Consider the following 22,009-nt stretch of genomic DNA (forward strand, 5'->3'; position numbering starts at 1 on the left):
ATTCTCATTGCTGTAAAGTAGTCATTTGGGTGAATACACTATACTTTGTTGATCTAGTCTATTACTGATGGACTTTAGGTAGTTTTCTGTTTCTGTCTATTCCTCACGGTGCTGTTGTGAGCTTGTTTTGTAGAATATGCACACGTTACTACTGATTACTTTTTTTTAATGTTTATTTATTTTTGAGAGAGAGAGACAGAGATAGAGAGAGAGCACGCGCATGAGTGGGGGAAGGGCAGAGAGAGAGGGAGACACAGAATCCGAAGCAGGATCCAGGCTCTGAGCTGTCCCCACAGAGCCCGACGCGGGGCTTGAACTCGTAAACCATGAGATTGTGACTGGAGTCGAAGTCGGATGTTCAACCAACTGAGCCACCCGGGGGGCCCCACTGCTGAGTACTTTCACCACCACAGGCTCATACAGGGTGTGCTGAATTATTTTCCATCACACGCAATTGAATTGGTAGTCTCTTATGGGTGAATATTGTTATGCATTTTATCTGGTGATTTCTTATCTTTTTATGTTGTGTATTTCATGGTATGAGGGTAGGGTTAGGTTGTTAACATTTTGCATATATGAAAAAACCCGGAATATATTTTGAGAGGGTGCTCAAGTATTTGTTGATGGAATGAATGAACAAATGAACAATGGTGTATGCCGTTTCCTTTTCTCGGAACAAGCCCTATTTATATGAGAGGCTCTAATTGCTGTATTTAGACAAGGCTGACCTGCTGCTTAGCCAAAGCTGATTGATCGAGGGGTTGACACAGGAGACAAGCCAGGACAATCATGTCTCTTTTCTGGGAATTTAAAATTTGGAACAGAAAGAGAGAGACTGGGTACTGCAGAGTCCCTATGACTGTGCTCTAGAGAGAAGACCCATAGGCTCCTGGAGCAGATAAAGATCTGCATATATGATTGTTAAAGAACAATGCAAAACTATTTTGATTAAGTTCCAAAATACAAAGTAGAGACAATAAATGTAGGTGAAGGCTTCGAGTCTTAGAAATTGATTTAGTGTGAGGGTAAAGAGAGAAGTCAAGATGGTGCCAGGTTTGAGTTTCTGAGTTAGGAAAAATAATGGTAACACCATTATCAATATTATCAAAAGGACATTTGAGGGGAGCAAAGGGGGAAGCAGTAAAGATGAGTTCAGTGTGGGATATACTAAGTTTAAAGTCCTGGTGAGGTGTGACTGGGTGGCTCAGTCAGTTAAGTGTCTGATTCTTGATTCTGGCTCTAGAATTGATTCATGATCTCACAGTTTGTGACAGCATGGAGCCTGCTTGGGATTCATTCTCTTTCTCTCTCTCTCTCTGCCTCTCCCCTGCTCTCTCTCTCTCACTCTCTCTCTCGCTTTCTGTCTCTCACACACACACAATAAATAAAATCCTACTTGGGATTCTCTCTCTGCCCCTCCCCTGCTCACTCGCTCATGCGTGCTCTCTCTCTCTCTCAATAATAAATAAATAAATAAGTAAATAAATAAATAAATAAATAAATAGACATTAAAAAAATAATAAAGTCCTGGTGAGACAATCTGATTGTTCTGGTGAAGAATACTGGCTTTGGAGTTCAGAGGACTTGGAGTTCCATTTGTACTTCACACCTCACTCTGTGATCTTGGGCACTTTATTTAGCCTCTTAATGTCTCAGTTCTCCGTCTATACACTGATATCTCCCTGTAAGGATTAAAATGAGACAATGCCTATAAAGGGTTTAGCTTATTGCTTGGCAATTAAGTATTTATAAAACATGTATTAAGAGTATGACGATGATGTGATGGTGTCTGGAGTACAGCTGGAAGACAGGGACTGGAGCGCCATAGGGAGGGATCTGCTTAAAGGTGCAGATGATGCAAGGGAGCTGACTGAAATTGGCAACAGAGTGTGGAGAAGAAGAAGAAGAAAGTAGCCCGTCATATCTTTTCAGAGAACACCTCTTAGGAGTCAGGAGAAGGAACAGGAACCAGAGGAAGAGACTGAGCTAGAACTGTTTGAGAGAAGGAGATACGAGAGAGGACAGGCTCAAAAGAGCCAAAGGAAGAGGATGGTCGGCATTAGGGGCTCCAGTAAAGTCAACGATACATATTTTGGTTGGATATCCCTTTTTCGTCTTAAAGCCTGCCCATCCTAAGAATAGGCACCACCAGGTGGTGAAACAATGTGTTAATTCACTCAAAAGTGTAAGAAGTTATTTAGGCTGAGTCCTCAGGTAGCAGCTATTTGCAGGTCCTCTCTTGTCAGCGTGGAGATGAACCAATACCTGGTAATTCTTACCATAGCTTCTGGGCCTGTGTCTCCTCCCACACTGCCAGACTTCTGCCTGCTGCCACACACCTCTGGAGGAGAGCCAGGAAGATGAACTGTTTAAAAAAAGAGAAAGAGAAAAGAAAAAAGCCAACTTCAGATTTTTCAGGATATTCGGGCAACAGTTTTCCTCATTTTCACTTCCTGGAATGGTTCTCATTTTTAAAAATTTGATTCCCCCTCTATGACTTTCCTGAACACATTGATAAAAGAAAATTTTTTTTGTACATATGTAATGGTGGTGAGGCTCTGGATATTTGTTCATAGTGAAATTATTACAATAAAGTAATAAAGGTAAGGAAAACAGTGAGGTATGAGAAGAAAGGGAAATAGGGGTGAGTAAGGAGGTGTCAAGAAAGAAGAAAAAGGAGGATCAGAAAGAGGAGGGGCTGATGGGTGTGGAGAGATGAAGAGTATGTTCTGGAAAACAGTTTGCTAGGTTTTTTTTAAAGTTTTGTTTTGCAGATGGAATCCTGAGCTCAAACTGTCCCCTGTGGGAAACTAATCAATCTTCAATGGTTTCTCAGCCTCCTAGCTAGAGCGTGGGCCTGGGCTCCAGCAGGAAGGGTGTTTGGATGGGTTATATGGCAGCTGTGGACCTGTCTCAGGGGGTTCAGTTCCTCTGAACTACCAGACCACCCACGCACAGGGATGGGAGCCGGCCCCTGGCCCTCCTCAGCTTCTCCAGGTTCTGGTGTGTTTTTGGTTTCCTGTTTAGGAAACCCTGGAATAGAAGCCCTGCCTTTTGGGGATTAAAAACATGCTAAAAAAAAAAATGTTGAAGCAAATTTAATCTCAGATTTTACTGCACTTATAGATTTTAGATGGTTTAAACTCATTCTTGAGTTAACAGTAATGATCAGGTGTGTCTTTTAAGATTGGTAGAGTTCCTTCGCCCACCCCCATTGTTCCAGTTACCCTAAAAATCTTGTCCTGACTTTGCAGGTGTTGGAGTGTCTCTTAGGATTGTAGAATATGTGCATTTTCAGATTCACAGGGATTGGCTCTTAAGTGTTTCAAACGGTATTTCTTTTCCCTCCTAGTTTTGGTTGATCTTGCCACACGACTGGATTAAGCTATTGTTTTTGCAAAGCCCCGGGCTTTTTGTTTTTGTTTTTTCCCCGAAGCATGCATGCCGCCTGGCCTTTTCTTTGTTGTTAAATATTAAAAGTGTTTCAAAACTCCAGTCCATCGTTGGAGCCGGTCAGCTCATTTAGGAAGGCCTTTTCTACGGGTCTGGGTTTATTTTTGGATTGAATTTCACTGGGCCCGCTCGAAGCAGCTGAGGCTGTCGTAGTCGCAACCTGTTCCAGAACTGTCGGGGGCATTCTCTCCGCACTCCATAGGTAGGTTTCTCTAAAGGACGAGGAACATTTGTAGGGCGCTGGTTTGAAGGCTCAGGGGACCTGCCGCGTCTTTTCTTCCCGCTCGCCCGGCTGGCCGCCCTCGCACTCGCTTTCCCACAATCCCCGGCTCTGTCGCCGCCGCCACAGTTCCTGGACCCTGGCGAACCCGGCGGCTGAGCCCGAGGCCTCGGCGGCCCTTCGGGCGCTGCCCGGAAAGTCGCCCCCGCCCCTCGCCCCTCGGCTCGTGAGAGCCCGGGTTCGGCCATTTCCGGCCCGGCGCACTTCGGCAAGTTCCGCAGACGCTTGTCGGAAATGGCTGCCCACCGGCAGGGGGAGCGGAGGATCCGGCGCGGCCTGGAAGGCGGGCGGGAGGCGGCGAGAGCGGCTCTTGGGCACCCGAGTTTCGCACAGGCGGCGGAGGCTCGTCCCTGAGCTGGAAGCCGGTCGGACTCCTGGCGACGGCGGCGGCTGGGGCCCCGAGCAGGGAAGCGGCGACCAGGAAGCGGCTCGTGGTAGGGATCCTGGGGCTGGCCCTGAGCGCTGGGCACCGGGCAGGCGGGAGGGACCGGGTCCGGCAGTGCTGGGGCCGCGGGAGCCCTGGGGAGACTGCTGCTCTGCGCGGCGGGGGCGTGCAGCTTCGGAGTAGGCCTTCCCAGACGTCTCGAGGAACTGGGGAGAGGACCTCCAGGGCCTTAGCCACCAGCAAGGAGGGGTTAGCCGGGTTCCGGGGGTTCTAACACGCCCCTCCCTCTCCCCGGCGCCCCTTGTAGCCTCAGTTTGGGGCTGCGCTCCCACCTCCACCTCTTCTTCTGGAAGCTCGGCTTCAGCTGTGCAGCGTCTTCTGTTCCCTAAGCCCTCCATCCTCCTGCCCCCTGTGTTTGTCCAGCTGCTTGTGTAAGAGCATCTTCTGTCGACGAAGGGGCAGCCCATGTCTGCCTCCCTCCCATGTTCCCGGTGCACACACTCCCACATCTGCTTTGCGCTGCGTTCAGACACAGTCGCCCGCAGCTGTTTCTCCTTTGGCTCTTTTCACGGGGTTCACCTCCTTTGATCATAAGCCCTCAGTCAGAATAGCCACTTCCTGTCCGAGGGTTCAGGTGCCGCTGTTCTCTGCATTTGGGGCTCTTGTGCCCAGGCCCAGCTGTGTAGCGATGGGCCTAGCGCTGCTTGGGCAAAAGGGCTGCAGGGTGCCTGTCTGCACTACTGAAATCTTAGCCCAGTGACCCGACCCGTGCGCTGCAGGGGACAGTACGAATCGCGAACCTTTTGAAGATCAGGCAGGGCTGCCAGATAGAATGTTTATCTCTTCTCCACATTGAGCCAGTGGTTCAGTTCCTTTTTAGGTATCTGTAGTTCTCAAAAGACTTGAATTTGGTAGATGTGAACTTCTTTTCTTTCCTTTTAAAAAATTCCAAGGGCTTCATCAAATCCTCTTGGTTCAACTCCCATGGAGGAGCAGGGGGAGGAGGCAATGCAGAACAACGTGTGTCCTCCCCCCGCCCCATATGTGATTTACTTAAGAGGTGTCTTTGGCAGTTCTTCCCCTCACTTTGTCCAATTTTTCCTCTAATTTAGGTAGCTTCACTTTTTAAGGCTGGGCTCTCCATATTTTCTTTTGTTTTAAAAAGATCTTTGTGTGTTGTCATGGAGACTATCTGAATTTTTCCCTGTTTTGCTTAGTGGTTAGTCTTGCACTCTGTCCAGTTATTATACGATATATCCAGAGTGCCTGGGATAGTAACCTGTGGGGTCTTGATAGTCTTGAGTGAATCTAAGCATTCTCCACAACTTATTTAGCAAGGAGGCTTTTCAGTATTTCCTGATGAAAGAAAGGCTGTCTTCTAAAACTCTTATTTGGTGAGTTAAAAATACCTTATCCTGTGGGAATTTCCTGATCTTCTGGGGGAGCCTGAGGAGTCCTAAGTACTCATAAGTATGTGGGATGCTAGCTTAAATACTTTCTAGAAGAGAATTAGAATTGTGAATCTTCGGAATACTCGAAATTTTTATTCAATACCCGAAGAGAATGGTCAGTGCTCTCAGTGGGCGTAGCTACTAACCAAATATTGAAAAGAATGTGTCTTCATTTCTTCATATTTCTCTCCATTTTCTAGGGAAAAAACTGGCATTAAATGTTTGGTGGGTAGTTGGAATCTCTTAATGATGAGGCCTCAGAGTTGTAACCTATGAGTAAAAAGACAAGTTAGAAATGGGTCAGGGGTTGGGCCTGAGAAGTGGATTTGTATGACACTGTGGAAGGTTCAAAGGATGGTTGAATGCTATCAGAAGAATGTGGTGGTAAGATAAGGACGTGCCCTTTCCCTCACGACACTAGGCTTGCTGTTGTGTGGAAAGTCATTGACGGGTGGTGTGGAGTGAGGTGGTGGCAGGGGTGTGTGTGTGTGTGTGTGTGTGTGTGTGTGTGTGTGTGGTCCCTACCTGAGGTGAGACTGGTAAGTAGCCCTGGGAGGAGGATTGGAAATATTGCTGAAGTAGAAATAGAGTCAGGTATTAGAAAAATGAAGATCCCTCTAGATCTACTGTTGGTAGAGATTTGAGTGTCTTTGCATGTAGTAACTTAAGAGTGAGTCAAGGAATATGAATCTTTCGTAAAGTCCTAACACCGTGCACTTATTTCTGCTGGATATTAAGTTTATATCAGAAAACTTATTTTAGCATATTTCCATTTTATTTTTATTGCCTCATAGTTTTTGGTAACTCTTTTGAAGACGTATGATAGGATAAGAGGAAAGAAAAGATTTTTCATGTATTTGTATGTTCCATGAAAATAGTGGGGCTCAGACACATGGGAGTCTGAGAACTTAAGAGGGACAGAGGTAGATACACCTAGAAGCACCATTTTTTCCTGCCTGAACCAGTCCCACCTCCTGTACACTGGGAATTTTTCACCTCTCTTTGCTGATGTTACTAGGTGGAAGAGAGGCAGGATTAAAAATTTTGTAATCTTGAGTATGTAAGAGGAATATGGAGTCTCCATTTAGCAGCATATTTGCCTCCCCTACACCTAGGCCATAATGTTTAGTGTAGGATTTTGCACCAGAATGACCCAGTAACATTCCAGGGATGGAACCATAGGAAGATGAACTATGTCTCAGTATTCAGCCACCTGTGTGGTTTGTAACCTGAGAGTACCTTTACAGAAAAGTAGGTAAACTTTTTCAGGGATAGAACCATAGGAAGATGAACTATGTCTCAGTATTCAGTCACCTGTGTGGTTTGTAACCTGAGAGTACCTTTACAGAAAAGTAGGTAAACTTTTTCTGTAAAGGGCCAAATAATAACTATTTTAGGCTTTGAAGCATTTCAGCTATGCTGCTGTAGGGTGAAAGCAGCATATATGTGACACATATTACAATAAATAAATACAGTAGTATATACATACAATCCATAATTGAATGAGCAAGGCTGTGTTCCACTGTAACTTTATTTACAAAACAGGCAGCTGGCTGTAGTTTACCAGTGCCTGCCTTAGTGGATCAGCCCCTCACACACATGTCATTACCTTTTGTATATTCCTCTGCTTGTGCACAATACCTTTTAGACTGGTCGGTGATATTAATGATTAACATCCTGGATGTTTGCTTTGGTGACAGTTTACTCTGTTATCCTATCTTCTTATATTGTTGTCAGTTTAACCTTGTTTTCCACCTTCCTTTGAAACATTTTTTGCAGCAAATGTTTGATCTGTGGGAGGAATAAAAAATGAATTAGGTTGGGAATATACGCCTAGCTTGTATAATAAAAGAAATACATAAATACCTTATGATGGTAGGTTGTAATAATGTCTTAAATGACTGTAGTTCTTTGGCATCATATAGTACTCTTTTTTTTTTTTCTTTTTTTTTTGGTCACATGGGTTTTGATCTTTACAGTAACTTTGAGAGATAGGAGACTAAATGTTAACAATATTCCTTCTTTTGAGGGGGAAGGAAGGTCAGAAAGAAAAGTGAGATGTGGGGAGGTTTAGTTATTTGACCAAGTTTAGTGGTAGTAAGTGCAGAATTCTTGAACTGGCCAGTAATACTTACAGAGCTGTCTCCATTTGAATATTTACAATGACATGAACCTCCCTGGGCAGCTCATTTGAATTTGTAGATGAGTTTTCTTTTTCCTAATTGAGCTGCGGTTGGCCTCTGTAATTGTCACCTTTCAGGGCAGTATGAAACAAATCTATGCCTCTTCTCTGTGACAGTTCTTCAGATGTTGGAAGGTAGTCATCATGTTTCCCCAGGACACGAGTTGCAAACTGGTGTGCAGGGGTCAAATAAGGCCTGCACACATAATCATTTGGCTGCCCAGTTTATGCAAAAACTTAAATTGGGAGCCGACTTTTAGAAATGGGGATATTTCACATAAAAATTTCTATCTGGCATTTCTTGAGAAAAAAACTTAGAGGATTCAGTGATACAGAGCTCACAATTTCTGATGGTAGTAATCTCCCTTAGATGCTAAATATACTCTCCATTTTGCTAAAGTGTCTACCTGCTGGCTTCACTAGTTTACTTCACTTTGAGGGCTTTTGTAGTCCTTGAGATTGCTGTCCTTTTCTTAAGGTTTTCTGTTCCACAGTCTAAATAAACATTCCCGTTTCCTTCAAATGTTTCTTATTTGACAGTTTCAGATCTCCTCATCAGCTTCTTAGTCCTCTGCCTTTCATTTACTTTTTACTGTCCCTCTTAAAGTGTACTCAGCACAGCTTATGGTATTCAACATTCACTGTCGCCTTACAGGGTGGAGAGTAACCTTTACTCCTTCCTATTTCAACACTAGGTTAAGAAAAAAAAAGAAAGAGAACAGCAGAAAAACAAAGTTTAAACTTTGGGTTTTTTGCCCTAAGGGTTTTTTTGTGTGTGTATGTGAGTGTGCATGGTGCAGTTAAATCAGATCATTTCCATGTAGTTTCGGCATCTAAGTGCTGAACTTCCCTTTATCTCTATTAAATTTTATCTGCTTTGATAGTCCAGATTGATAAAATCTTTTTGTATCCTGAATTTTTTTCCAGCCTTGACTTACTCTTCCCAGCATGACTTGTTTATTGTTGAAGTAGAGCTGTAAAATATAAAAGCACTGTGGCTTAGGAAATAGTTGATGAGGACCCTGTTACAAATGGAAAATTAAGGGGGGGCCTCAAAGAAAGCATTGTGTTGAAAATCTTGGAGGTGAAACAAAAGGTCTTGGGAAGAGCCTAGCTGTCCTAAGTTGACGTGTTGGTACTATTCTACCCCCACAATAAAATATATATGTATGTGCTTTCAGTGTGCAAGGTGGTTGTAAGTCAGTGGGGATCCAAGAATCTAAAAGGATCTTTGAGGTCATCTACTTCAGTCCTTTAATTTACGAATTTAAAAAGGATAAGGAGCATATGAGTCCAGAAGGACAAGAAATTGTGAAGTTAGAGGACCTGATGAATCAGATGGTAATGAGAGAGGGACAGCAAAACTGGAGTCTCAGGTTGAATTCACCCATGAAGGTTGCAGTCAGATGCCTGAGTCATAAAGCTGATTTATGTGTGACTTAGCACACTTTTACTTCAGTTTTCTGTGCCATTCATAGCGTAAAATAAAAATCATGTTTTCCTGAGTCACGGAAACCTTAGAGAAATTAGTTTGCACTCTAGGTACTTGTACATCAAGTTGACTGTTCCAGGAAGATACTTTAGCAAAATCCATCTGAAGACCTTATTTTTAAAAATGTGTTTTTCCACTTCCTTCCCTCCTGTATAGTGGAATCTCTATTTTTCCACTGAATATTTTCCAATTTTATTTAAAATGATTGAAAAGCTTATTGACAGCTTGATAGTCATTTTAGTGACATGGATTTTATCATACTTTATACTTAACCATGCTTCTAATTTTGGAAATTTAATTAAAATTTTTGTTTTTATTTTTGCTATTAAAAAGAATGCTGTGGTTATTATTACATCCTTATAAAACAAATCTTCGTTCACATGGAATACATTCCTAGAAAGTGAAATTGCTGGACATTTTAAAGACTTTTGTTACAAATGGCAAATTACCTTTCCATTAACCTTCCTACTAACTTAAGCAAGAGTACCTGCCTCACAGCGTAGCTGCCATGTGGTGCACAGCCGCACAGTACCTTATTAGTGGTATACTTTGTAATGTTTTAGTGTGAACATTCTTGAGGTTAAATCTTTTTTCTCATCCTGAATCTTACCTAATAATAATTTCTGGAAGTGGAATTGTAGGGTCAGAGTGTAGGCACAGTTTCAGGGCTCTTATTACTTACTGCTGAATTGTGCTCCAGAGGTGTGCCAGTTTTCACTTCCAGCGGCAGAATGTGGGGATGTTACCCTTAATCCAGGCTAGCACCGTATGTTAAAATTTTACAATTCTTTGCTGATACACATGTGGAAAATGTCCCTGTATCTTGATTATATGTCAATTTCTATGATTGTCAGGGTAATCAATCATCTAAAACTGTTTATCATTTGGGCCCTTCTTATATACTGGCATACCTCAGACACATGGCAGACCACTGCAGTAAAGTAAGTAACACAATAAAGCATGCCAAATGATTTTTTTTCCCTCTGTGCATATAAAAGTTATGTTTATGCTGCAGTGTAGTCAATTAAGTGCACAGTAACATTATGTCTAAAAAATGTACATACCTTAATTAAAAAATATTGCCAAAATATGCTATCATCTGAGTTTTTGGCAAGTCACGATCTTTCTTCTGGTGGAGGGTGTTGCCTCAATGCTAATGGCTGCTGATCGATCTGGGTGGTGGTGTTGGAGGTTGGGGTGGCTGTGGCTGTTTCTTCGAAGAAGACAACAGTGAAGTCTGCCCCATCAATTGACCCTCGAACAATTTCTCTGTAGTGTATGAAGCTGTTTGATAGCATTTTATACACAGTAGAACTTCTTTCGAAACTGGAGTCAGTTCCCTCAAACCCTGCCACTGCGTTGTTGTTCTAACCCCTTTGTTGTCATTTCTACAGCTTTCCCAGCATCTTCACTGGGAGTAGATTCCATCTCAAGAAACCACTTTCTTTGCTCATCTGTAAGAAGCAATTCCTCATCTGTTCGTTATCATGAGATTGCAGCAAGTCAGTTGTAACTTCAGTTGTTAGGCTCCACTTCTTTTTTTTTTTTTTTTTTTTTTTGAGAGACAGAGAGGGAGGGATAGAGAATCTCAAGCCAGCTCCACACCTGGCACAGAGCCTGACATGGGACTCCATCCCACAGACCCTGGGATCATGACCTGAGCTGAAATCAAGAGTCAGATGCTCAACTGACTGAGCCACTCAGACGCCCCAAGAATCACCTTTTAAATCTGTAGATTCCAGGGCTTATGCCAGACCCTGTGAACCAGAATCGTGGGGCCAGAGCCCAGCCTCTTTCAGGTTCCACTCCTTGTCCTTGTTCTCTTGCTGTTTCCACCACATGTGCAGTTACTTCCTCTGCTGAAGTCCTGAACCCCTCAAAGTCATCCATGAAAGTTACAATCAGATTTCTCCAAAATTCTGTTCATGTTGGTATTTTGACCTCTTCCCATGAATCACAAATATTCTTAATGGTATCTGGAATGGTGATTCCTTTTCAGAAGGTTTTTAATTTACTTTGCCTAGATCCATCAGAAGAATCCCTGTCTGTGGGAGCTGTAAGCCTTACAACATATATTTCTTTTTTCTTTTATTTTTTTTAGTTTTCTTACTTAGCACACACAAGTGGGGGAAAGGCAGAGAGAAGGGGAGACAGAATCCCAAGCAGGCTCTGTGCCATCAGTGCAGAGCCTGATGCGAGGCTCGAACCCACAAACCATGAGATCATGACCTGAGCCGAGATCAAGAGTCAGACACTTAACTGACTGTCACAGGTGCCCCACAACATGTATTTTTTAAATAATATGACGTGGAAGTTGAAGTGCTTCCTTGATCTATGAGCTACTGAATGGATGTTGTGTTAGCGGGCATGAAAACAACATAAATCTTATTGTTCATCTCTATCAAACTGTTGGTCATGAGTGACCAGGTGCGCTGTAAGTGAGCAGTAATATTTTGAAAGGAATCTTTTTTTTTCTGAGCAGTAGGTCTCAACACAGGCTTAGAATATTCAGTAAACCGTGTTGTAAACAGATGTGCTGTCATCCAGGGTTTGTTCCATTTATAGAGCACAGGCAGAGTAAATTTACCATAATTAAGGACCCTAGAATTTTCACAGTGATAAAATGAGCATTGGCTTCAACTTAGCTGCATTAGCCCCTAACAGGAGAGTCTATCCTTTAAAAAGCTTGGAAGCCAGGCATTGTCTTCTCCTCTCTAGCTATGGAAGTCCTTGATGGCATCTTCTTTCAATAGAAAGCTGTTTCATCTATATTAAAAATTAGTTTAGCTTAGCCACCTTCATTAATTATCTTAGATCATCTGGATAACTTGCTGCAGCTTCTACAGCAGCACTTGCTGCTTTACCTTGCACTTTGATGTTACAGAGATGGCTTATTTCCTGAAACCTCTTGAACCAACCTCTGCTAGTTTCAGGCTTTTCTTCTGCAGCTTCCTTATCTCTCAGCCTTCACAGAATTGAAAACCTTTAGGGCCTTGCCCTGGATTAGGCTTTGGTTTAACAGAATGTTATGCTGGTTTGATCTTTTGTCCACACCACTTGCTTCATATTAGCAACAAGGCTATTTTGCTTTCTTACCGTTTGTGTGAACATTTTTAATTTCCTTCAAGAATTTTTCCTTTGCATTCACAACTTGGCTGTTTGGCATGAGAGCCCTAGGTTTTGGCCTTGTGGCTTTCAACATGCCTTCCTTACTAAGCTTAATCATTCCCAGCTTTTGATTTAAAGTGAGAGACATGTGACTCTTCCTATAACTTGAACACTTACAGGCCATTGTCTGGTTACTAATTGGCCTCATTTCCATATTGTTGTGTGTCAGGGAATAGGGACACCTGAGGAGAGGGAGAGATACAGGGGAATAGCATAGGTGGAGCAGTCAGAACACACACACACAACAGTTATCTATTAAGTTTGCTATCTTAGATGGGCACGGTTGGTGGGGCCCCGAAGTAATTACAATAGTAACATCAAAGATCACTGATTACAGATCACCCTAACAAATAAAATAATGATGAAAAAGATTGAAATATTGTGAGAATTACCAAAATATGACATAGAGACACGAAGTAAGCAACTGTTGGAAAAATGGCAGATAAACTTGCTTGACTCAGGTTGCCACAGGCTTTGAACTTATAAAGAACACAGTATTGTGAAGTGCAATTAAATGAAGCAAAATAAAATGAGGTATGCATGTAATTTCCTGTTTATTTCCCTTGACCACTCAAGTTGTATTGCCTTTACTTCTATTAATGTCATATTGCAAATATTTTCCCCAGTCTTTTCATTGAATTTCAACTTTTAAAAAAGTAAATATATAGAATCTTTTGAGACTTATGTAGTCAAATCTGTTGAACTTTTACAGATAATGTTCTTCTTTGAATTCCTGTAGTAGTGGCTGTACTCACCTTGAGATGATATTACGTGTATTCCTTTTGTTCTTTTTATGGTTTCATTTATTACAATTACCTCTTGAATCCATCTGGGACTTATTTTTAGATTTGGTTTGTCATACAGGAATTTGAATTTATTTTTTTCCAGAAAAGTGAATTGTCACATTATTTTTTGAAAAATCTAGCGTGGTGTACTTTAAAGTGAGGGCAGCAAGGTAATATTTTTCTTTATAAAACTAATACATGCTTTTTGTAAAAATGAATGATGACAAAAATGAGTGTTAAGTAAGCAAATAGTAGACATGTGAGTAGCATGGTATAGAACAGATAGACCTGGATTTGTATCTGGGCTCCTCCACTTATTTGCTGTATGGCCTTGAACAAGATACCTAACATCAGTGATTCATACTCCTTTATCAGTAAAGAAGAAATAATACCTACCCACAGATGGTGGACATGAGGATGGAATGAGATAATATGTGTAAAGTGTGTTATCTAGAGTACATTGTAAATATAAATAAATAACAGTTACAACAAGTGAAAAGCCTCCTCTACCTTCCATGTCTTCCAAAGGTGTAGTCTGTAGAATTCTTACTTGAATAAGGTGTATTGTTGTTGGCCTTCCTTAGTTGTGTCTAATTACATTGATTCAGATGTCATCAATCTGAATGGGAGTTGTCATTAATTCTTTGTTAGTCCAGTGGTTTTGAGTTAGAGTTGTGTGTCCTGTGTTAAAATCACCTGGGAGTTTTGTCAAACCACAGGATCCTTGGCCCACACTTTGGAGTTCTTCTGATTCAGTTAATGTAGGCAGGGTCGCAGTTTATCATTTGAAAAAATTCTTGAGTGAGTTGTGAATCTGATTTGTAACCTTAGTTAAAAAATGACTGGTGAGGCAATATGCTTTTGGTTTGTGGGACGTTATGAAACTGGTGGGAAGGGAAACGTATAGGAAATGGCATAATTTTCAAATTGAAGACTTATGTTAGGAGTTGAGAGTTCTGGTTTCAGGTTTATTGCTGACTAAACAGGTGACCTGGGTTAATCAATAATTTTTGTTTACTTGTTAATACCTTGATTTGTTTGCGAGTGATATTTGTGGAACATCTTTGGCCTTAGAAATCTGCTCTTGAGCCCAAAGAATACTTGTTCTCTTTCTAACAGCCCTATAATAAAGGTGGCTTCACTGTGGTTAAGTTTGTGATTGTATTGTAATCTTGAGTCTCAACTCAGTATGTTAATTTTTCTTACTTTGGCTTTTAATTGGTGACAACTTTCTATTTCCCTTGTTTTATACCCAGGTTGAGTTTATCCAATAAATAAGCTACTGTGGTTGTTGTATTGTGAAAAACACATGGCTCAAAAAACTGCTAGAACTGATACATGAATTCAGTAAAGTTGCAGGCTACAAAATCAATATACAGAAATCTGTTGCATTTCTATATACCAATAACGAAGCAGCAGAAAGAGAAACTAAGAAAACAAAACAGTTGCACCAAAAACAATAAGATACCTAGGAATAAACCTAACCAAAGAGGTAAAAGACCTGTACTCTGAAAAACTATAAAACCCTGATGAAAGAAATTCAAGATGACACAAAGAAATGGAAAGACATTCCATGCTCGTGGATTGGAAGAACAAATGTTAAAATATGCATACTACCCAAAGCAATCTACACATTTAATGCAATCCCTATGAGAATACCAACAGCATTTTTCACAGCTAGAACAAACCTAAAATTTGTATGGAACCAGAAAAGACACCACATAGGCAAAGTAACTTTGAAAAAGCAAAGCTGGAGACATCACAGTTCCAGACCTCAAGTTATATTACAAATCTGTAGTGATCAAAACAGTATGGTATTGGCACAAAAATAGACACAGAGATCAGTGAAACAATAGAAAACCCAGCAATGAACCCACAACTATATGGTCAACTAATCGACAAAGCAGGAAAGAATATCTGTGGGAAAAAGACAGTCTCTTCAACAAATGGTGTTGGGAAAACACCAAACACATTTGGTTAGCTACATGCAAAAAGTGAAACTGGACCACTTCCTTATACCAAACACAAAAACAAATTCAAAATGGGTTAATGACTTAAATGTGAGATCTGAAACAGTAAAAATCCTAGAGAAGAACACAGGCCTTTGTTGGCTATAGCGGCATTTTCCTAGATATGTCTCCTGAGGCAAGGGAAATAAAAGCAAAAATGAACTATTGGGACTACATCAAAATAAAAAGCTTCTGCACAGCAAAAGAAACCACAGCAATAAAATTAAAGGCAACCTTCAGAATGAAGAAGATATTTGCAAATGACATCCGATAAAGGGTCGGTATCCAAAATCTATAAAGAACTTATCAAACTCAACACTCAAAAAACAATCCAGTTAAGAAATGGGCAGAAGACATGAATAGACATTTTTTCCAAAGAAGGCATACAGATAGCTAACACATGAAAAGATACTCAACATCACTCATCATCAGGAAAAGCAGATCAAAACTACAATGAGATGTCATCTCACACCTGTCAGAATGGCTAAAATTAACAATACAGGAAACAGCTGATGTTGGCGAGGAGAAAGGGGAACCCACATGCACTGTTGGTGGGAATGCAAACTGGTGCAGCCCCTGAGGAAAACAGTGTGGAGGTTCCTCAGAAAAATAGAATCACCCTACAATTTAGCAGTTGCACTAAGTATTTACCCAAAGAATACGAAAATACAATTCAAAAGGCTGCATGCTCCCCAGTGTTTTATAAATAGCATTGTCTACAATAGCCAAATTATAGAAATAGCCCAAGTGTCTATCGACTGATTAATGGATAAAGAAGAGGTGATATATACGTATACAGTGGAATATTACTCAGTCATCAAAAGAACAAAACCTTGCCATTTGCAGCAACATGGATGGAGCTAGAGAGTATTATGTTAAGTGAAATAAGTCAGAGAAAGACAAATACTATGCATACGATTTCACTCATACTGGAATTTAAGAAAGCAAACAAGCAAAGGCGAAAAAAAGGCACACTGGGAAACAGACTCTTAACTGTAGAGTACAAACTGATGTTTACCAGAAGGGACGTGGGTGGGGGGAGGGGTTAAATAGGTGACGGGGATTAAAGAGTGCACCTGTGATGGGTACTGGGTGTTGCATGGAAGTGTTGAATCAGTATGTTGTACACCTGAAACTAGTATTACACTGAATGTTAACTAACTGGAATTTAAATAAAAGCTTAAAAAAAATCATAGTGGGGAAAAAAAAACACCCATGGCCTCTATCTCCTTTATCTTGTGAAGTGCCTATGTGCAGTTCTTACCAATTATGCTTTATTTACAGTTAGCTTCTCTGGAAAGTGCCTTATGTTGTTTTGAACAACAGACGAGAGTAGTCAGAATCTTAACAGTAGTACTAGTATCGGGGAATTGTTTTAGTGCTTTTTAAAATATTTCCTGATTTTTGAACGAGGCACTACCTTGCCATAACAGGCTGTTAGTCATGCCTGTGTTTAGTAGGAAATCAGGAAATGATGTTCTTTTGGGCTGCTGGTATTTAAAAACAAAACAAAACCTCTGAAATATTGCTTTCAACAACCTTACTGAAATGATTTCCTGTACAGAACTGTGTTTACCTAATTTGAAGGGCTAGTGGCAATAACAGCAGCAATGTACAAACAGTTCTGTAGAACCTGCACCTGGGTTGAAATGAGATGCTGCCTCCTTGATGGGCCAATTTTGACTTTAAAAAAAAAAAAAAGAGGTAGCACTGCATCCACAGATACACAGGTAAGTCATAGGTTACATCAGCAAAGGTATTTTGCTGAACATATTATTGTCTTACTTTGTTTAGCAGATAAATACTTCAAATATGAATAGAGTGTTAGCTTTTGGTTCTGAAGTAGTATTACTGTGTTTTAATTATAATTATCCATGGTTACAGTGGAGCAATAGTAATATGGATAATTTTAAAATAATTTATGCATGGTATGCATGTGCACTATGTTCCTTGAGTTAATGTCACAGGCAATTCACCATTAATGGTTAAGGGATTAATAGTGTGAGCAACTCTAAAATGAACCCTCAAATCAAAGCAACTCTAAGAGTTTGATTTGAAGCTAAGCTTTATTTAGTATGGATGGTCTTAGGCAAATTACCTAACCTCTGTTCTTTGGTTTCCTCATGTGAGAATTAGAGTAGTACCTGTTTCATAGGATTGTTGTGTAGATTAAGTATGTTTAGAAGTATAATCAGTTTAACCAGGAACAGTAAACATTCAATAACTGTTAGCTATTATAATTACTGACAATATTAAAGTCAGTTGAAAGTTTCATTTGGGAACGTCTTATAGTGTTGAGCTTCTTCCTGTTTCTTGCCCCATTCACTCTTCATACCTTTCAGATGTGATACGTGATGGCAGCCCAAATGGAACCAGCCATTCCCTTCTTTCTTCCCTTCTAATTTTTTTCTCTTCCCCTGTGTGTTTTACTTTAGTTCAGGTTATTTTTGTTTTTGATATGAAGAAAATTATATAAGTTTATTAAAAGGCATAAGAGAAGACCTGAATAAACAGATATCCCACATCCATGATAAAGAGTTTAAATATCAAAGTATTTTAGTGGTTTTTAAAAAAATTTTTTTTGAGAGAGGGCATGTGAACACACAAGTGAAGGAGGGGAAGAGGGAAAGGGACTCTTAAGCAGGCTCCATGGTCAGCACGGAGCCTGTTACAGGGCTTGATCTCCCAACTGTGAGACCATGACCTGAGTGGAAACCAAGAGTTGGGTGTTTAAACGACTTAGCCATCCAGGCAACCCCCAAATATTTTATTTTTAAAAAATTTTTATTTATTTTGAGAGAGAGAGAGCACACGAGCTGGAGAGGGTTGGAGAGAGAAGGAGGGAGAAAGAGAGAAATTCCAAGCAGGCCCTACCCTGTCAGTGCAGAGCCTGATGAGAGGCTCAAATCCACAAACCATGAGATCATGACCTGAGCCTAAATCAAGAGTTGGATGCTTAACTGACCAAGCCACTCAGGAGCCCCCAGAGTATTTTAGTTTTAAAAGAAGAAAAGTCCATTCAGTAGGATGGTTGTTGTATCATCAGACCCTTGAAAGCCAACTCCTGATCACAGGTAACATTCCTGCTGATAATAAGAGTTTGCCAGTTGTGAAAAGGAATGTCACAAGAGAAGACTGCTGCAAAGAAAAGGTGATAACAGAGAGCATTGATATGAGGAAGATGAGGGGGGAATACAAGTGCATGCAAAATTCTGAATTGGAACTGTAAACCTCTTGGACTTTTGAATTGAGTTTTTCATATTTCTACTTAACAGGAACGGAACTTGTTTCAAGCCCTCAAGCGAGTGGCTAGTGGATGAAGAATTCTACTTTGTATTTTAATCAGCAAAATGTTTTGATTAGAGGAAGATTAGAAAGTTAGGCATCAGCCAGCCATGATCTGAATGGTAAATCACCGTGTACAAGTATTTAGAATTTTTTCTTTTTCTTTGCTACAAGAAGAAACTTAACTACTGTAACTTCCTTATAATCATAGATGTACTCTTATTACCATTGGAACATTAAGGTGTGCATGTCTGTGTTGCTGACCGTGGAAAGGGAGATATCAGGAGGAGGTCAAGGTTAGGTAAATTTAGAGTCATCTGGTTGAGGGGGCTAATTGAAGCTAATTGGTGAGCTCTTGTAAGTGAATACTAAAAGAGGACAAAGGACGAACTGGTGAAGAACTATTGTCTTTAAAAGTGGTGAAAGGAGTCAGAGAAAGAGCTGTTGGCATGGAGAACCAAGACAGCAGATGACTAAAAAAGTATAAAATACAAATTAACTTAGTATGAGATAAGAGGTGTGTGTGAGAAAAATGACAAAACATTTGGATGGAAGAAATAAAAGAAGATGTGAATAAATGGATGGATTTTCATGCTTCTGGATAAGATTATATGAAAATAATACTTCCATACTTAAATGCAACATAATTCTTTTGTATATATTACTGAATTCTGTTCACTAATGTTAAGTTTTTTCGTCCCTGTATTCATGAGAGATTATTTGTAGCTTTCTTTTTTGGTGGTTTTTGTCTGGTTTTGGTATCAGGGTAATGCTAGCTTTATGAAATAAACTGAGAAGTATTCCCTGTGGTAGAGATTGTGTCATGAGGGCTGGAGATTCCTCTGTGGGGAGGGGTTAAAATTACAAAGTTGACTTATTTATAGAATTAATTATTTCAAATGTTATTTCATTTCATCTAAGCTGTCAAATTTACATGTGTAGATGCACTGCGTTAGCTGAGTCCCACAAATATTTTTTGTGTATGATATGTTATTTCAGTCTTCCCTTACTATCTTTTTGATGCCTGCAGGGACTGTAGTGATCCTGTTTCATTCTTGACGTTGGAATTTGCAACTTTTCTTTTTTTGTCAGTCTTGCAGGTTTTTCAAAACTCTTGACAAACTTGGTTTTTAAATTGATATTTTGTTTTTGTTTTTCTGTTTTTTTTATTGGTCTGCTCTTTCCTTCCTGTTTACTTTGTGTTTATTTTCTTCTTTTTCTAGGTTTTTTTTTTCCCCTAAGTTTATTTATTTATTTTGAGAGAGACAGAGACAGCACAAGTCGGCGAGGGGCAGACAGAGGGAGAGAGAACCCCAAGCAGGCTCTGTACTGTCAGCATGGAGCCCGATGTGGGGCTCGAACTCAAGAAACTGTGAGATCATGACCTGAGCTGAAACCAAGAGTTAGATGCTTTACCTGACTGAGACACCCAGGAGCCCATTTTTCTAGGTTTTTGAAGTAGGAGCCTAGGTTATTGACTTAAGACTTTACCTCTTTTCTGAAATGTGTAAGACTTTACCTCTTTTCTAATGTGGGCACTCCGTGAATACATTTTCTTTTGAGCACTGCTTTAGCTGAGCCCCATGAATATTTTTTGTGTATAATATGTTATTGAACCCTGGAAGTAGGTAGGATTTTCTTTTCTTTCTTTTTTTTTAATGTTTATTTTTGAGAGAGAGAGAGAGAGAGAGAGAGAGAGAGAGACAGAGCACGAGCATGGGAGGGGCAGAGAGAGAGGGAGACACAGAATCTGAAGCAGGCTCCAGGCTCTGAGCTGTCAGCACAGAGCTTGACATGGAGCTCGAACTCATGAATCATGTGATCATGACCTAAGCCAAAGTCAGATGCTTAACTGGCTAAGTCACCCAGGCGCCCTGGGGATTTTCAACATCACTTTAAGGAGGAAATTATATAACATTCCTAAATTATCAAAGCTTTGTGGAGTCCTGAGACAGATGGTATGGCTGCAAGTCAAGGTGGCCTTCAAGCTTCCTCCTAGCTGTGAAGTTCTCTTTTTATTTTACAATGTTTTATTTTCCTTGAATCAAGACTACCTAGTCTCTAAATCTTAAACTTGATGTAGAATGAAAATGTAAATTAAGACTTTCAACTGGCATCATTATTCATTGAGCAATGATTAGATACCCAGAACTTTGTAGTGTTCTGTGGGGGGATTTCAAAAGTGGTGAGAAAAGTAGTTTCTTTCTAGAAGGAGTTTTAATCTAGCTGGCAAGAAATAAATTACTTAAATAAAACTAATGAACAGTTGATTAAGTTCTGAATCCTCTGAAAGTGGGTGTTTAGAGACTTGAGAAATCAAGTGTAGTTGGAGAAAGATTTATGAAAGAAGTCAGTCTTTAAAATGGCCCCACTCTGTGCTGACAATGTGGAGCCTGCTACGGGTTCTCTCTCTCTTGCTCTCTCACTTGCTCACTCTTTCTCTCTCTCTCTGTCCTCTACCCCTCTCTCACTGGCTTTTTCTCACTTTCTCTCAAAATAAATAAACATTAAAAAAAATGTCCCCAAAGAATAAATGGGTAAGTGGAAAAGAGAAAGAATGCCAATCCAAGTGTCTGTTAGTGTGTCTGTTGGGGAGGAGAGATGGAGAAGATTGGAGAAAGAGCCACAACTTGAGCTGACTCATTCTTTGCATTACGGGAGCGCTCGAAAGAGTCATGATTTGAATGTATGTGGAATAGTTTAAATAAGGTGGATAGGTAGAGCAAACCTTGTTATAGAGGTTTCCGCTATTAATGATCATGTAGTAAAATGTCTAATGATGTGGGACATTAGACTGTTCTTGATGTCAGGGAAAAAATCAAATTACAAAAAGAATATACATGTTTAATATGTTTTTGTATGCATATTTATTCATGCATAGAGAAAAGACTGGAAGAGGTCTCTGGTTTTGACAAAATAGCAGACCAGATAAATATAACGCCCCTGCTGCCACAAAATGCATATTGTACTCTCCAGAAAAAAAGGTAACAATCCTTATTAAAATAAAAAAGTGTGGTAGGAGCAGGCAAGGATGGGGATCGAAAAAGCATGTGGTGTGCAATTTGATGTTATATTCCCTTAGAGTGTTTGCTAGTCTTAGTAACTTGCATTTTAGTTTCCATAGAGACCAGAGAAAAACCCTTAGGCCTGTGCGTGTTAGAATTGAGACAGCAGATAAGAGTATATTCAAAGGGCTGAACATTCACTTAAGGAGTAGATAGACTAGAAAAAATGTGCCTGTGAGCATACACAGATGTCTCTGTTAGTCTGGATCCTGGATTTGTTGGGGAGGGGAGTGCTGAGAACTCAAGACCATGACTTTCCCCTTCATGTCGGTATTATGTTTGAATTTACAGTACATGTGGGGTCTGGGAGAATCTCCAGATTGAGAATTGACATTAAAAAAATGGTTTAAGGCTGATGATATGACAGAGGTATTTGGAAAACAGAAACTGTTCTAGAGGGGCATATCCTCAACCCAGAACACATGTAATTCCCAGAAATAAAACACTACCAAAA

At 40.3% G+C, this 22,009-nt stretch overlaps 1 protein-coding gene and 1 long non-coding RNA gene across 2 annotated transcripts in view; one reads left to right on the top strand and one right to left on the bottom strand.

Moving 5' to 3' along the window:
* Window positions 1-1,552: 1,552 nt before the first annotated feature.
* On the bottom strand, window positions 1,553-3,687 carry LOC122237633. The gene is made up of 3 exons (XR_006216220.1): window positions 3,228-3,687; window positions 2,280-2,365; window positions 1,553-1,682 (listed from the first exon to the last, which is right to left on the bottom strand). It is a non-coding gene; the product is annotated as an uncharacterized LOC122237633 (long non-coding RNA).
* A 122-nt stretch (window positions 3,688-3,809) lies between these two features.
* Window positions 3,810-22,009, top strand: part of EXTL3 (exostosin like glycosyltransferase 3) — a 75,259-nt gene continuing 57,059 nt past the window's right edge. The window contains exon 1 of the mRNA XM_042983537.1: window positions 3,810-4,167. The gene's annotated coding sequence lies outside the window, so the exon portion shown is untranslated. The remainder of the gene's footprint in view (window positions 4,168-22,009) is intronic.

The sequence above is a fragment of the Panthera tigris genome, chromosome B1 (assembly GCF_018350195.1).
Source record: "Panthera tigris isolate Pti1 chromosome B1, P.tigris_Pti1_mat1.1, whole genome shotgun sequence".
Taxonomy (NCBI): domain Eukaryota; kingdom Metazoa; phylum Chordata; class Mammalia; order Carnivora; family Felidae; genus Panthera; species Panthera tigris.